The sequence below is a fragment of the Balaenoptera ricei genome, chromosome 2, assembly GCF_028023285.1.
Source record: "Balaenoptera ricei isolate mBalRic1 chromosome 2, mBalRic1.hap2, whole genome shotgun sequence".
Lineage (NCBI taxonomy): Eukaryota > Metazoa > Chordata > Mammalia > Artiodactyla > Balaenopteridae > Balaenoptera > Balaenoptera ricei.
The window spans coordinates 18,716,948-18,729,317 of record NC_082640.1 but is presented as its reverse complement, the minus strand read 5'-3'; the positions used below and the strand labels follow the sequence as shown (position 1 = coordinate 18,729,317).

Here is a 12,370-nt window from a genome sequence, read left to right as displayed (position 1 = left end):
TTACAAGAGACAAGGAAGGACACTACATAATGATCAAGGGATCAATCCAAGAAGAAGATATAACAATTATAAATATATATGCACCGAACATAGGAGCACCACAATACATAAGGCAACTGCTAACAGCTCTAAAAGGGGAAATCAACAGTAACACAGTAATACTGGGGGACGTTAACACCTCACTTACACCAATGGACAGATCATCCAAACAGAAAATTAATAAGGAAACACAAGCTTTAAATGACACAAGAGGCCAGATAGATTTAATTGATATTTATAGGACATTCCATTCAAAAACAGAAGATTACACTTTCTTCTCAAGTGTACACGGAACATTCTCCAGGATAGATCACATCTTGGGTCACAAATCAAGCCTCAGTAAATTTAAGAAAATTGAAATCATATTAAGCATCTTTTCTGACCACAACGCTGTGAGATTAGAAATCAATTACAGAGAAAAAGCCGTAAAAAAGACAAACACATGAAAAAAAAAAAAAAAGACAAACACATGGAGGCTAAACAATACGTTACTAAATAACCAAGAGATCACTGAAGAAATCAAAGAGGAGATCAAAAAATACCTAGAGACAAATGACAAAGAAAACATGACGATCCAAAACTTATGGGATGCAACAAAAGCAGTTCTAAGAGGGAAGTTTATAGCAATACAAGCCTACGTCAAGAAACAACAAACATCTCAAATAAACAATCTAACCTTACACCTAAAGGAACTAGAGAAAGAAGAACAAACAAAACCCAAACTTAGCAGAAGGAAAGAAATCATAAAGATCAGAGCAGAAATAAATGAAATAGAAACAAAGAAAACAATAGCAAAGATCAATAAAACTAAAAGCTTGTTCTTTGAGAAGAGAAACAAAATTGATAAACCATTAGCCAGACTCATCAAGAAAAAGAGCGAGAGGACTCAAATCAATAAAATTAGAAATGAAAAAGGAGAAGTTACAACAGACACTGCAGAAATACAGAGCATCCTAAGAGACTACTACAAGCAACTCTATGCCAATAAAATAGACAACCTGGAAGAAATCGACAAATTCTTAGAAAGGTGTAACCTTCCAAGACTGAACCAGGAAGAAATAGAAAATATGAACAGACCAATCACAAGTAATGAAATCGAAACTGTGATAAAAAATCTTCCAACAAAAGTCCAGGACCAGATGGCTTCACAGGTGAATTCTATCAAACATTTAGAGAAGAGCTAACACCCATCCTTCTCAAACTCTTCCAAAAGATTGCAGAGGAAGGAACACTTCCAAACTCATTCTATGAGGCCACCATCACCCTGATACCAAAACCAGACAAAGATACTACAAAAAAAGAAAATTACAGACCAATATCACTGATGAATATAGATGCAAAAATCCTCAACAAAATACTAGCAAACAGAATCCAACAACACATTAAAAGGTTCATACACCATGATCAAGCAGGATTTATCCCAGGGATGCAAGGATTCTTCAATATACACAAATCAATCTATGTGATACACCATATTAACAAATTGAAGAAGAAAAACCATATGATCATCTCAACAGATGCAGAAAAAGCTTTTGACAAAATTCAACACACGTTTATGATAAAACCTCTCCAGAAAGTGGGCATAGAGGGAACCTACTTTAACATAATAAAGGCCATATACGACAAACCCACAGCAAACATCATCTCAATGAAATGGTGAAAACCTGAAAGCATTTCCTCTAAGATCAGGAACAAGACAAGGATGTCCACTCTCACCACTATTATTCAACATAGTTTTGGAAGTCCTAGCCACAGCAGTCAGAGAAGAAAAAGAAATAAAAGGAATCCAAATTGGAAAAGAAGAAGTAAAGCTGTCACTGTTTGCAGATGACATGATACTATACGTAGAGAATCCTAAAGATGCCACCAGAAAACTACTAGAGCTAAACATTGAATTTGGTAAAGTTGCAGGATACAAAATTAATGCACAGAAATCTCTTGCATTCCTATACACTAACAATGAAAGATCAGAAACAGAAATTAAGGAAACAATCCCATTTACCATTGCAAGGAAAAGAATAAAATACCTAGAAATAAACCTACCTAGGGAGACAAACGACCTGTATGCAGAAAACTATAAGACACTGATGAAAGAAATTAAAGATGATACAAACACATGGAAAGATATACCATGTTCTTGGATTGGAAGAATCAATATTGTGAAAATGACTATACTGCCCAAAGCAATCTACAGATTCAATGCAATCCCTATCAATTTACCAATGGCATTTTTTATGGAACTAGAACAAAAAAATCTTAAAATTTGTATGGAGACACAAAGGACCCCAAATAGCCAAAGCAGTCTTGAGGGGAAAAAATGGAGCTGGAGGAATCAGACTCCCTGACTTTAGACTATACTGCAAAGCTACAGTAATCAAGACAATATGGTACTGGCACAAAAACAGAAATCTAGATCAATGGAACAGGATAGAAAGCTCAGAGATAAACCCACGCACCTGTGGTCAACTAATCTATGACAAAGGAGGCAAGGATATACAATGGAGAAAAGACAGTCTCTTCAATAAGTGGTGCTGGGAAAACTGGACAGCTACATGTAAAAGAATGAAATTAGAACACTCCCTAACACCATACACAAAAATAAACTCAAAATGGATTAGAGACCTAAATGTAAGACTGGACACTATAAAACTCTTAGAGGAAAACATAGGAAGAACACTCTTTGACATAAATCACAGCAAGATCTTTTTTGATCCACCTCCTAGAGTAATGGAAATAAAAACAAAAATAAACAAATGGGACCTAATGAAACTTCAAAGCTTTTACACAGCAAGAGAAACCATAAAGAAGACAAAAAGACAACCCTCAGAATGGGAGAAAATATTTGCAAATGAGTCAATGGACAAAGGATTAATCTCCAAAATATATAAACAGCTCATGCAGCTCAATATTAAAAAAACAAACAACCCAATCCAAAAATGGGCAGAAAACCTAAATAGACATTTCTCCAAAGAAGACATACAGATGGCCAAGAAGCACGTGAAAAGTTGCTCAACATCACTAATTATTAGAGAAAGGCAAATCAAAACTACAAGGAGGTATCACCTCACACCAGTTAGAATGGGCATCATCAGAAAATCTACAAACAACAAATGCTGGAGAGGGTGTGGAGAAAAGGGAACCCTCTTGCACTGTTGGTGGGAATGTGAATTGATACAGCCACTATGGAGAACAGTATGGAGGTTCCTTAAAAAACTAAAAATAGAATTACCATATGATCCAGCAATCCCACTACTGGGCATATACCCAGAGAAAACCATAATTCAAAAAGACACATGCACCCCAATGTTCATTGTAGCAGTATTTACAATAGCCTGGTCATGGAAGCAACCTAAATGCCCATCGACAGACAAATGGGTAGAGAAGATGTGCTACATATATACAATGGAATATTACTCAGCCATAAAAAGGAACGAAATTGGGTCATTTGTAGAGATGTGGATGGATCTAGAGACTGTCATACAGAGTGAAGTAAGTCAGAAAGAGAAAAACAAATATCGTACGTTAATGCATGTATGTGGAACCTAGAAAAATGGTAGAGATGAACCGGTTTGCAGGGCAGAAATAGAGACACAGATGTAGAGAACAAACATATGGACACCGGGGGGGATAGGGGTGGGGTGGTGGTGGGATGAATTGGGAGACTGAGATTGACATGTATAGACTAATATGTATAAAATGGATGACTAATAAGAACCTGCTGTATAAAAAAATAAATAAAATAAAATTCAAAAATTCAAAAGAAAAAAAGAAATGTATGTGTACAGTTTGTCATTTCTACTTTTATGGTATTTTTGCCATGCATATTTTAAAAAAATAAACTCAGATTTCAATCTTAAAAAAAAAAAAAAAAAGGAACAGCCTGTCTTATGACCAGTCAAACATACATTGTACATCTGCTTTAACCATTAAAGAAAAGAATGCATTAAAAAAATCAAAATGGAGTAATTGTGGTTCAGGCATTCAAAATGGAGCCTGGTTGCCACTGTGGATATGGTTTCAGACATATTATTGCAGCACTGAGAACTTGAATTTTCTGAATCAAGGAAAACACCAGCAGTTCTCAAAACAATATCTTCTAGCAGCTGACAGCTGCAACCTTATGGTCTCAAGGTCTCCCGTTTGAACTCTGCAACCGTTTTGGACCCCAACCAATTCTTACCTAACAAGCATCCTTATTTTTTGCTAGTTCCAATCCTAAGTCTTCACAAACAACTTAGGTAACTTTGTGGGTTTTGCCCATATCAGCTTCCCCCATTTTTGAGCCTGGAGGAACACAATTCAGGTGCTTCTGGAAGCTGTTTCTCCCGGACTATAGTTCTCAGTTTGGCTGGAAGAAAACTCTTTTCTATTCCGATTATAGATTGTTTATTGATTATTTCCATTGACAGTGTTGACATAAATTTTCCAAATTTCACTGGGAAGCTACATTTTATCATTGGCAACAAATACTGTCAGTTGTTTTGCTTGAAGTGTTAGGCTCACTTTATTCATTTTGGAGAAATGTGTCAATGCCCAAGTCAGAGTAACATTAGTTTTTCTGTCAACTGTTCTTTCAAGGAAAAATGGCACTCCATGAAAAACAGCTAGTTCAGCTCTCAAGTCAGCCGCTCAAGTGTTTTTCTTCAAGACGACCATTGCTACTTTGGTATACAGCAAGAGTGTATGTGTGCTTCACGTTTTTTCCCTCACAATGTTAGAAAGACGTGTACTCAGGATTGAATTTTAAAAAACTCATATTTTTTACTACTTCATCCAGGATATTCCTAAATTAAAAAAACAAAAACAGACCGGGAGAGTGTGGGAGCAATGCAACGACCAGCGGGATAGTTTTGTACTACCCTCTTTTTTTTTTTCTCGTCCTGCCGCCGGGCTTGGGGGGAATCTTAGTTCCCCTACCGGGAATCCAACGCAGGCCCACGGTAGTGAAAGGGCTGAGTCCTAACCATGGGACCGCCAGGGAATTCCCTGTGCCACCCTCTTGACCCCTGCTGAGGCGATGTCAGCTGTGTTATGTGAACCCAGAAAAAAAGACAAAGAACATGTCATTTACAACGAAGATTGTTTTTAACATTGGGACCCCTAAAAAGCTCTTGGAGATTTCCAGAGGTCTGGGGATCACACTTAGAATTGCTGAATTAGAAGGAGAACATGTGAGAAAACAGGTCATATAATGGAATTGAATTTAGCATATAATAATAACTTTCTTAAAAGAAGGGCTGCGGACTTCAAGTGCAGCGAGAGGCAGATTAGAAGAGGAGAAAGACCGGTGGGACTTATCAGGTCGGGAGACAGCATTTTAAGTGGGCCTTAAAGGACTGGTCCAAATAGTTTGAAGAAAAGAGTGTTGGAAGGGAAAGGCTTGCTCAGAACGCACAAAGAAGACTAGACTCTGACTTCTGAGATCTTGTAGATACGAAAGGCTGATAAGGAATAAAGCCAGGCTTTTGTTCCCTGCGGTGTTGTGTGTACTAGGAGGTGATGGGTGCGTCTGCACTTTTGTCAACATCACCCTTAGAAATTGTATGCGAGGAAACCCTTGGACTGACAGGTGCGGGGAGGCGGGGAGTTGGGGTCACGGCTGTGAAGAGACGGGCCTCTACTGAAAATACACATTTATGTCTCAGAATGGCTACAGATAAAAACTTACTACAAAAAGAATATGTCCGAGGAAACTAATTTTGCTAATACATTTTGATCTTTTGAAAAGCCCATAGAAGTAGGTGGCAAGGAGATGGTGGTGTATCAGAATGTTCACATAGTGCTGAAAGAACTCAAGGGATAAATCCTTGTGCTGAGACCACTTTTCTGACACACTGTTATCAGCAGTCCCTAACTTGGGGGTCCCCGGTCCCCAGCTCAGCGAACAGCGAGGGCTCGTGGGCAGCGGGCGCCGCTCGCAGCCGCTCGGAGCACGGGTCCCGCGGCCTTCCGCGATCGCACAAGAGCGGCCCTCGGCACTCGCCGTATGCGGACTCTACCATCGCCGGCACAGGGGGGGTCGGAGGCCGCGGAAGAGGAGCCCCGAGGGCGTGTCGGGAAAGCCAGGCAGCGGAGGACAGTTGTTTCACAGCTCGCATAGCCCGCCCGCCCTTCTCCCCTCTCCGCTTCCCACCGCGCCGTCCCATCCGGGAGCTCTGCAGTGTTCCCGCGGCGGCAGGTGAGCGCCCGGCCGCGGCCCCGGCCCGGGCCCCCCCCCTTCTCGGCGGTGGCGGCGGCCGGCGGGGAGGCGCCTGCGCGCAGTAATGGCAGCGCGGTGAGCAGGGACGGAGCTGACAGCCGCCGCCGCCCACCCTCCTCGCCGGGCTTCGTCCTGCGCGCCCTCGGGCTGTCTCCCACCCCTGGCCCCTGCCCCGCGTCCCGCCTCTGCAGCAGGTAACCCGCTGAAGGCCCGGAGCCGGCTGCGGGCACCGGGAAACTTCCCTTCCCGGTTAGTGGGTGGCGGGGCTGGGGCGGGGAGAGGAGTTGGGGGCACGGAGGGGGAGGGGAGGGATGGAGGGGCGGCTGGGGACGGGGTGTCCTGTGGGTGACCCCGGCTCCAGGAGCGCCAGCCCCGGAGCCCGGCCGCCCCCGGACTGCATCCCGGGCCTCCCAAGCCGGTCTTGGCCGCCCCTCCCTCGGCCTCATTTTCCTCCTAGGGAGGGAAGGTGCGAGTGCGTGTTCTCTGCTTATTTACGTCCTCACGCGGGCACTGAGCTCTGTGTGTTTGCTGGGGCCGGGGTGGGGGGGGGGGCGGCATCAGTCTCTTATATCCTTACTACGAGTATTTTCACTTTTGTTTCCGCAGACAGCGAAGATTGATAGCTCTGGGGAGTAGTGTCCTATGTGCATGCTAGACCTGTCTCACCACTTAGGGTTTGGTGAAATTAGATCCTTAGACTCTCCTAAGAGCACTTAGTTAACACACCAGGGAGTCTGCACCATTCCCCATCACCCCGCAAATACGTGCATGTACATAAAACATTTGCGAGTTGCTGGCTGTTGTTACAGTTAAATCCTCTCCTTTCCCCAGGGATTACTATTACCAGTTGAAGGACAGTACCTTGGAAGTTAAAATTTTGATAATAAGATAAGAACTATTAATATTCGCTACAGACTGTTTGACTTTACAGTGTAAGCATCTTTGAGCTAGACCTGTCCCAAATCTACACTCATAGTAAGGTATGGGAAATAATCACTTAGTTCTCATTTACTTCCGACTACGTAATAGGCATTTAAAAACACTCAAAAGACTGCTCCCTCCTTTTTACAATCTCACAGTTCTTTCCAAGACAGACAGTTGAACAAATTGTTTATATTTTGCCTCTTTTGCCCAAATATAGTGTTTGGAAGACCCTTCCAAAAGAGTCAGAGATGAAATAGCAGACGTACACAGTGTTTTGAGTTAATCTTCCCCCCACCCCAGATGCTGTTTATAAGTTGGGGGAACATCTCTATAGTGTGCATGCACGAAGTATGTGTGTCTTTGAATGTTCACATGCATCTGAAATACTCTTACTTCACTCTCCACCCTTTGGTGATTTTTTTCAGTGTTTTATGTGGAAAGGTAGTTTATTCATGTTTTTTATCTTCACCAGTCTGTCACTAAATTAAATGCTGTGGACCTTCTTTAAAGTCAGTTTTGCCTTGTCTAACAGTTCAATATTTATTAAGCACCTGATTCGTATGCCAAGCATTACTGGAAGCATTAGGGATACAACCATAAACAAGACACGTGAAATTTCTGCTTTCCCGGAGCTTCAATTCTGGGAGGTAAGGGAAAGTCAGAAAGTAATTAAGAAATAAAAGCAATTTCAGAGAATCATAAGTGCTGTAAAGGAAGTAAAATAGGGAGTTGTGGTAGTGACCGGGACAGACTGCTTCAGATGCTGTGGTCAGGAAAGACCTGTCTGAGGTGACTTTTGACCTGATACCTGAAAAGTGGGAAGGATTTAGCCTTTGGAAGTCTGAGGGAAGAGTGTTCCTGTCTGAGGGAACAGTAAATGGAAATCCCTAGAGGTGGTTTCAAGCTTGGGTTCGGCAAATTGAAAGAAACTCAGTGAAGGTGGGCTGGGACCCTCATGAGAGTGAAGAGGTTAGGTGGTAGCCAGAGGTCAGGTCATGTGAGGTCTGTTATCCAAAGGAGTTTGTTTGGCTTTTATTCTTAAAGTACATTGAAAAGCTATTCCCTTTTTGTGAAGCTAGGAGTGATATGGTCTGGTTTACAATCTGACTGTGAAGGAGATTGGATAAGAGAATAGCAGGGATACCAGTGAGGAAGGCTGTGGCAGATTTGAGTAGTGACTGGTGTCAAGTAAAAAAGATTTTGAGATATATTTTATAGTTAAAAGTAGTGATTTGGCATGGTTGGATGGGAATGCAGTTGGTTGGGACATGGGTGACTCCTGGGTTTGGGGCTTTACATGGAGCATGGTGATGCCACATATTGAGATGGGGAAGAAGTGAGGGAGGCAGGTTGTTATATGGGGATAGGGTTGGAGGGGACATGTTACATAGGACCTGTTAGATGTTCATGTGGAGGGGAGAAGCAGGCAATTGGATATACACGTCTGGAATTTAGTGGAGAGGTTAGGGAGTCCTTCGTTCATTCATCAAATATTTTTCAAGTACTAGCTGTGGACTAGGCAGTGGGGATGTATAGTAGTGAAAAAATAGACAAAAATCTCTGCCTTCGTCGAATTTAAATTCTAGTGAGAGAAAGAGATGGGGAGTCATCCGCCTTTATCTGTTGGTTTATTATAATTATGTTTGCATAGAAACTACATTCACCTGATTCAGAATTTGAAATGTTTGATGGGATATAGAATGAAAATCTCCCTTATTTCTTTCCCTGCAGTTTTTGTCAAGGCCAAATATGTTAGTGGTTTCTTACTCATCTTTCCAAAGATATATTTTGTGCACATGTAGGCAAATGTGTGTAGATTCTTCTCCCCACTCGGCAGAAGTGGAAGCATACTTTCCTTGCTTTGACACCTTGTATTTTTAAGAGTATTAAATAGTATTTAAAAGTTATGAAGCAGTATGAGACCACCTAAAGAAAGAATGTAGAAAGAAGAGGAGACAATCATGGGGCACTGCAACATTTTATGATTTGGTCCCGGCGCTCTTTGAGTTTGGAACCTGCAAATGTGGAGTTGTTTAAAGAGCTGTTATTTTTGTAAGGCTTTTTATAGAAGTTTGCGCTGTTTGTGTGTGTGTGTGTTTCACCTTATCTGCCTGTTTTCTTTATATGCTAAAAAAAAGTTTGATTATGATTGAAAGCAGCGTTTTCATATATGTACTGTCAGTTAAATTCAAGTAAATTAATGACAAGATCAAGCCCTTGAATGTTAATATTTTGAAGTTTGTCTTGCTGATGTTAAATCTTAGAAAAACAAGCAGAAATTTGGAATGTTATCATGAGACATAAGAAGTTATTGATACTTGAGATGTATGACTGAATTCTCTCTCAGTAACCAGTTAATAATCAAACTATCTGTTCAGAGTGATCTGGCTCTTTGCCTGGGTTTGAATCTTAACAGTAATGTTTCTATTGCATTGCAGATGTTAGCATAATCCTTGTGTTATTATCTTAAAGATTACAGACCTTCCCCGATTTACGATGGTTTGACTTACAATTTTTCAACTTTATCATGGTACAAAAGTGATATGCATTCAGTAGAAACCATACTTTGAATTTTGAATTTTGGTCTTTTCTTGGGCTAGCAATATGGAGTATGATAATCTTGTGATGCTGGGCAGTGAGCCTCAGATCCCAGTCAGCCTAGCAATTACGAGGGTGAACAACCAATATACTTACAATCATTCTGTGCCCATACAACCATTCTGTTTTTCACTTTCAGTACAGTAGTCAAAAAATTACATGAGATATTCAACACTTTATTATAAAGTAGGCTTTGTGTTAGATGATTTTGCCCAACCGTGGACTCATGTAAGTGTCCTGAGCACGTTTAAGGTAGGCTAAGCTAAGCTATGATGTTCGTAGGTTAGGTATATTAAATGCATTTCAACCTAACGATATTTTTAACTTCCGATGGGTTTAGTGGGATGTAACCTGATCTTAAGTTGAAGAAGATCTGTATATAGATTCAAACTATGTTACTACTGTGTATTTGGAAAGGCCTGTTGGAGATACTAGAACAGTGAAGTTCCTTTGATTCTTAAAAATTTTGAGACAATGAGTAGTGTTAAGATCATGATATTAGCATCTGCAACAACTTTTGGGTGCAGTTAAACCCTGTTGATTGACCTGGAGGAGGGGAGATGGAATATTCTGTAAGTTGCTTTAAGCTTTGTTATTTTGAAGAATTAAAAAATCCAGACTTATTGTGTTCTCTACTGAATTTATAATACTTTTTATATTGGTTGGCATTTTGATTTTCAGTTAGCTGTCTTTAGCCAGATAACTTCCTATGTAAACTGATCTACCTCTTTTTTTTCTGAGATTGTTCTTGATTCATGAACTGTTTTGTTCAGTTTGATTCTTGTGGTTATTTTTGTTACTGTTACGTCCTTTTTTTTCTTTTTTGTCTGAGATAAGTAAGCAGCTAGTTTCTAGGTTGGAGAAATATAATCTTTGGTAGAAAATATTTAATATTTCTTTTTGAAGCATTAGACACTAATTACTAAGAAACGTGTGGTGAACGTATTAAGCTTGCTTAAACTCTGTAAATGTATAGATGTTAATGTCCTATTTGAAGATTTTAGTTATCCAAGGGATTTCCATTTATATACTTTAACATTGTAAATGATGTTACTGTTGTTATTTAATCATTGGATTATAGCCTGATTGTGTATGTGTCAGAATTTTTCATCAATCAGGCTAATAGTTTATCATTTTTGTTTCTCTTATCAGCTGTATGCTTCTTGAAGGCAGCATCTCTAGTACCTGGTAGAGAGAGGTCTGAATATTTTAAATACTTAATAAATATCTATTAACTCAATGACTTAAGTCCTGTTCCAATGTTGGTTGCTTTTCAAATAGTGAAATGTTGGATTTACCCTGTATAGATATTTCTTGAATTTCTCAACTTTGTTTTACTTCAGTTGAAAAAAAGTAGAGGATACTTAAAATTTTATTTATTTATTTATTTAGTTTTGACTGCACTGTGCAGCATGTGGAATTTTCGAACCTGTGCCCCCTGCAGTGGAAGTGTGGATTCTTAACCCCTGGACCACCAGGGAAGTCCCCCCAATTTTTTTAAATGGAGTAATTTTAGACTTGCAGAGAAGTTGCACAAATAGTACAGAGAGCTCAAGTATACTTTTCCCCCAGCTTTTTGTAATGTTAACAGCTTACGTAACCAGAGCACAATGATCAAAATGAGGAAAATTAACACTGGTACAATACTGTTAATTAAACTACGGACCTTATTTGAATCTCACCAGTTTTTCCTGTAATGTCCTTTACCTCTTTCAAGATTCAATCCAGGATCAGACACAGCCTTTAGCATGTGTCTCCCTAGGCTCTTCTGATCTGTGATAGTCTTTTCTCATCTTCCATCACCTTCATGCTTGTGATGAGTGTGGTCAGTTATTTTGTAGAATGTCTCTCAACTTTGGTTTGTCTTATGTTTTCTCATAGTTAGATTGAGGTTGTACATTTTTGGCAGGAATACTAGAGAAGTGATACTGAGTCCTACTCAGTGCGTCACATCACAGGATACAGGGTGTCAGTATATCCTATTAGAGGTGATATTGACTCTCATTAAGGTCATGTCTGTTAAATTTCTCTGCTTGTAAAGTTACTGTTTTTCTCTTTGTAATTACTGGATATCTTGGGGGAGATTGAAACTGTGCAGAAATCCTGTTCTCAAATTTTTGCCCATTCATTGCAGCATCCTTTGGTAGTTCTTGCTTGTAATAATTATTATAGTAGTGTTCACCTGATGGCAATTTTATATTTTTCTCATTTCCTTCTACACTTATTAATTGGAATTCTTCTATAAGGGAGAACTGTCCCTTCTCCATATTTGTTGATTCAGTAATTTGTTTGTATCAGTGTTGAGTCATAGATATTTGTTTTACTCTATGGTTTATAATCTAATTCTATCATTATTTATTTTATCGCTCAGATTGTTCCACTGTGGCTTTCAGGTTGGCTCTTTGTCTTTTGGACATCCCCCATCCTCTTTAGGAAAGCACTTCCTATTTTCTGGCATCATAAGATGTCCAGGCTCATATTTTCCTTGCTGCAGCCCTGGAACCAATCACTTCTCCAAGCTCTGGCTCCTTCTGTTGGAGAATGGTATCTAGAAACCAAGATCTGGATGCTCTGTGTGTTCGTTGCCACTGGGGTGTCATTGTTCCTAGG

General features: G+C 40.1%; 1 protein-coding gene across 7 annotated transcripts in view; it reads left to right on the top strand.

The window, feature by feature from the left end:
* The window catches only part of CUL2 (cullin 2), a 120,992-nt gene that overhangs the window by 32,300 nt on the left and 76,322 nt on the right, over positions 1 to 12,370 (top strand). For 2 of the 7 annotated variants that reach the window (XM_059911696.1, XM_059911687.1), the window contains exon 1: positions 6,088 to 6,217. The exons of 1 other annotated variant lie outside the window; for it this stretch is intronic. The gene's annotated coding sequence lies outside the window, so the exon portion shown is untranslated. Of the gene's footprint in view, positions 1 to 6,087; positions 6,218 to 6,296; positions 6,488 to 12,370 lie in introns of those variants that run through there. 4 more of the 7 variants (XM_059911654.1, XM_059911671.1, XM_059911662.1 and 1 more) reach the window with 3 other exon arrangements.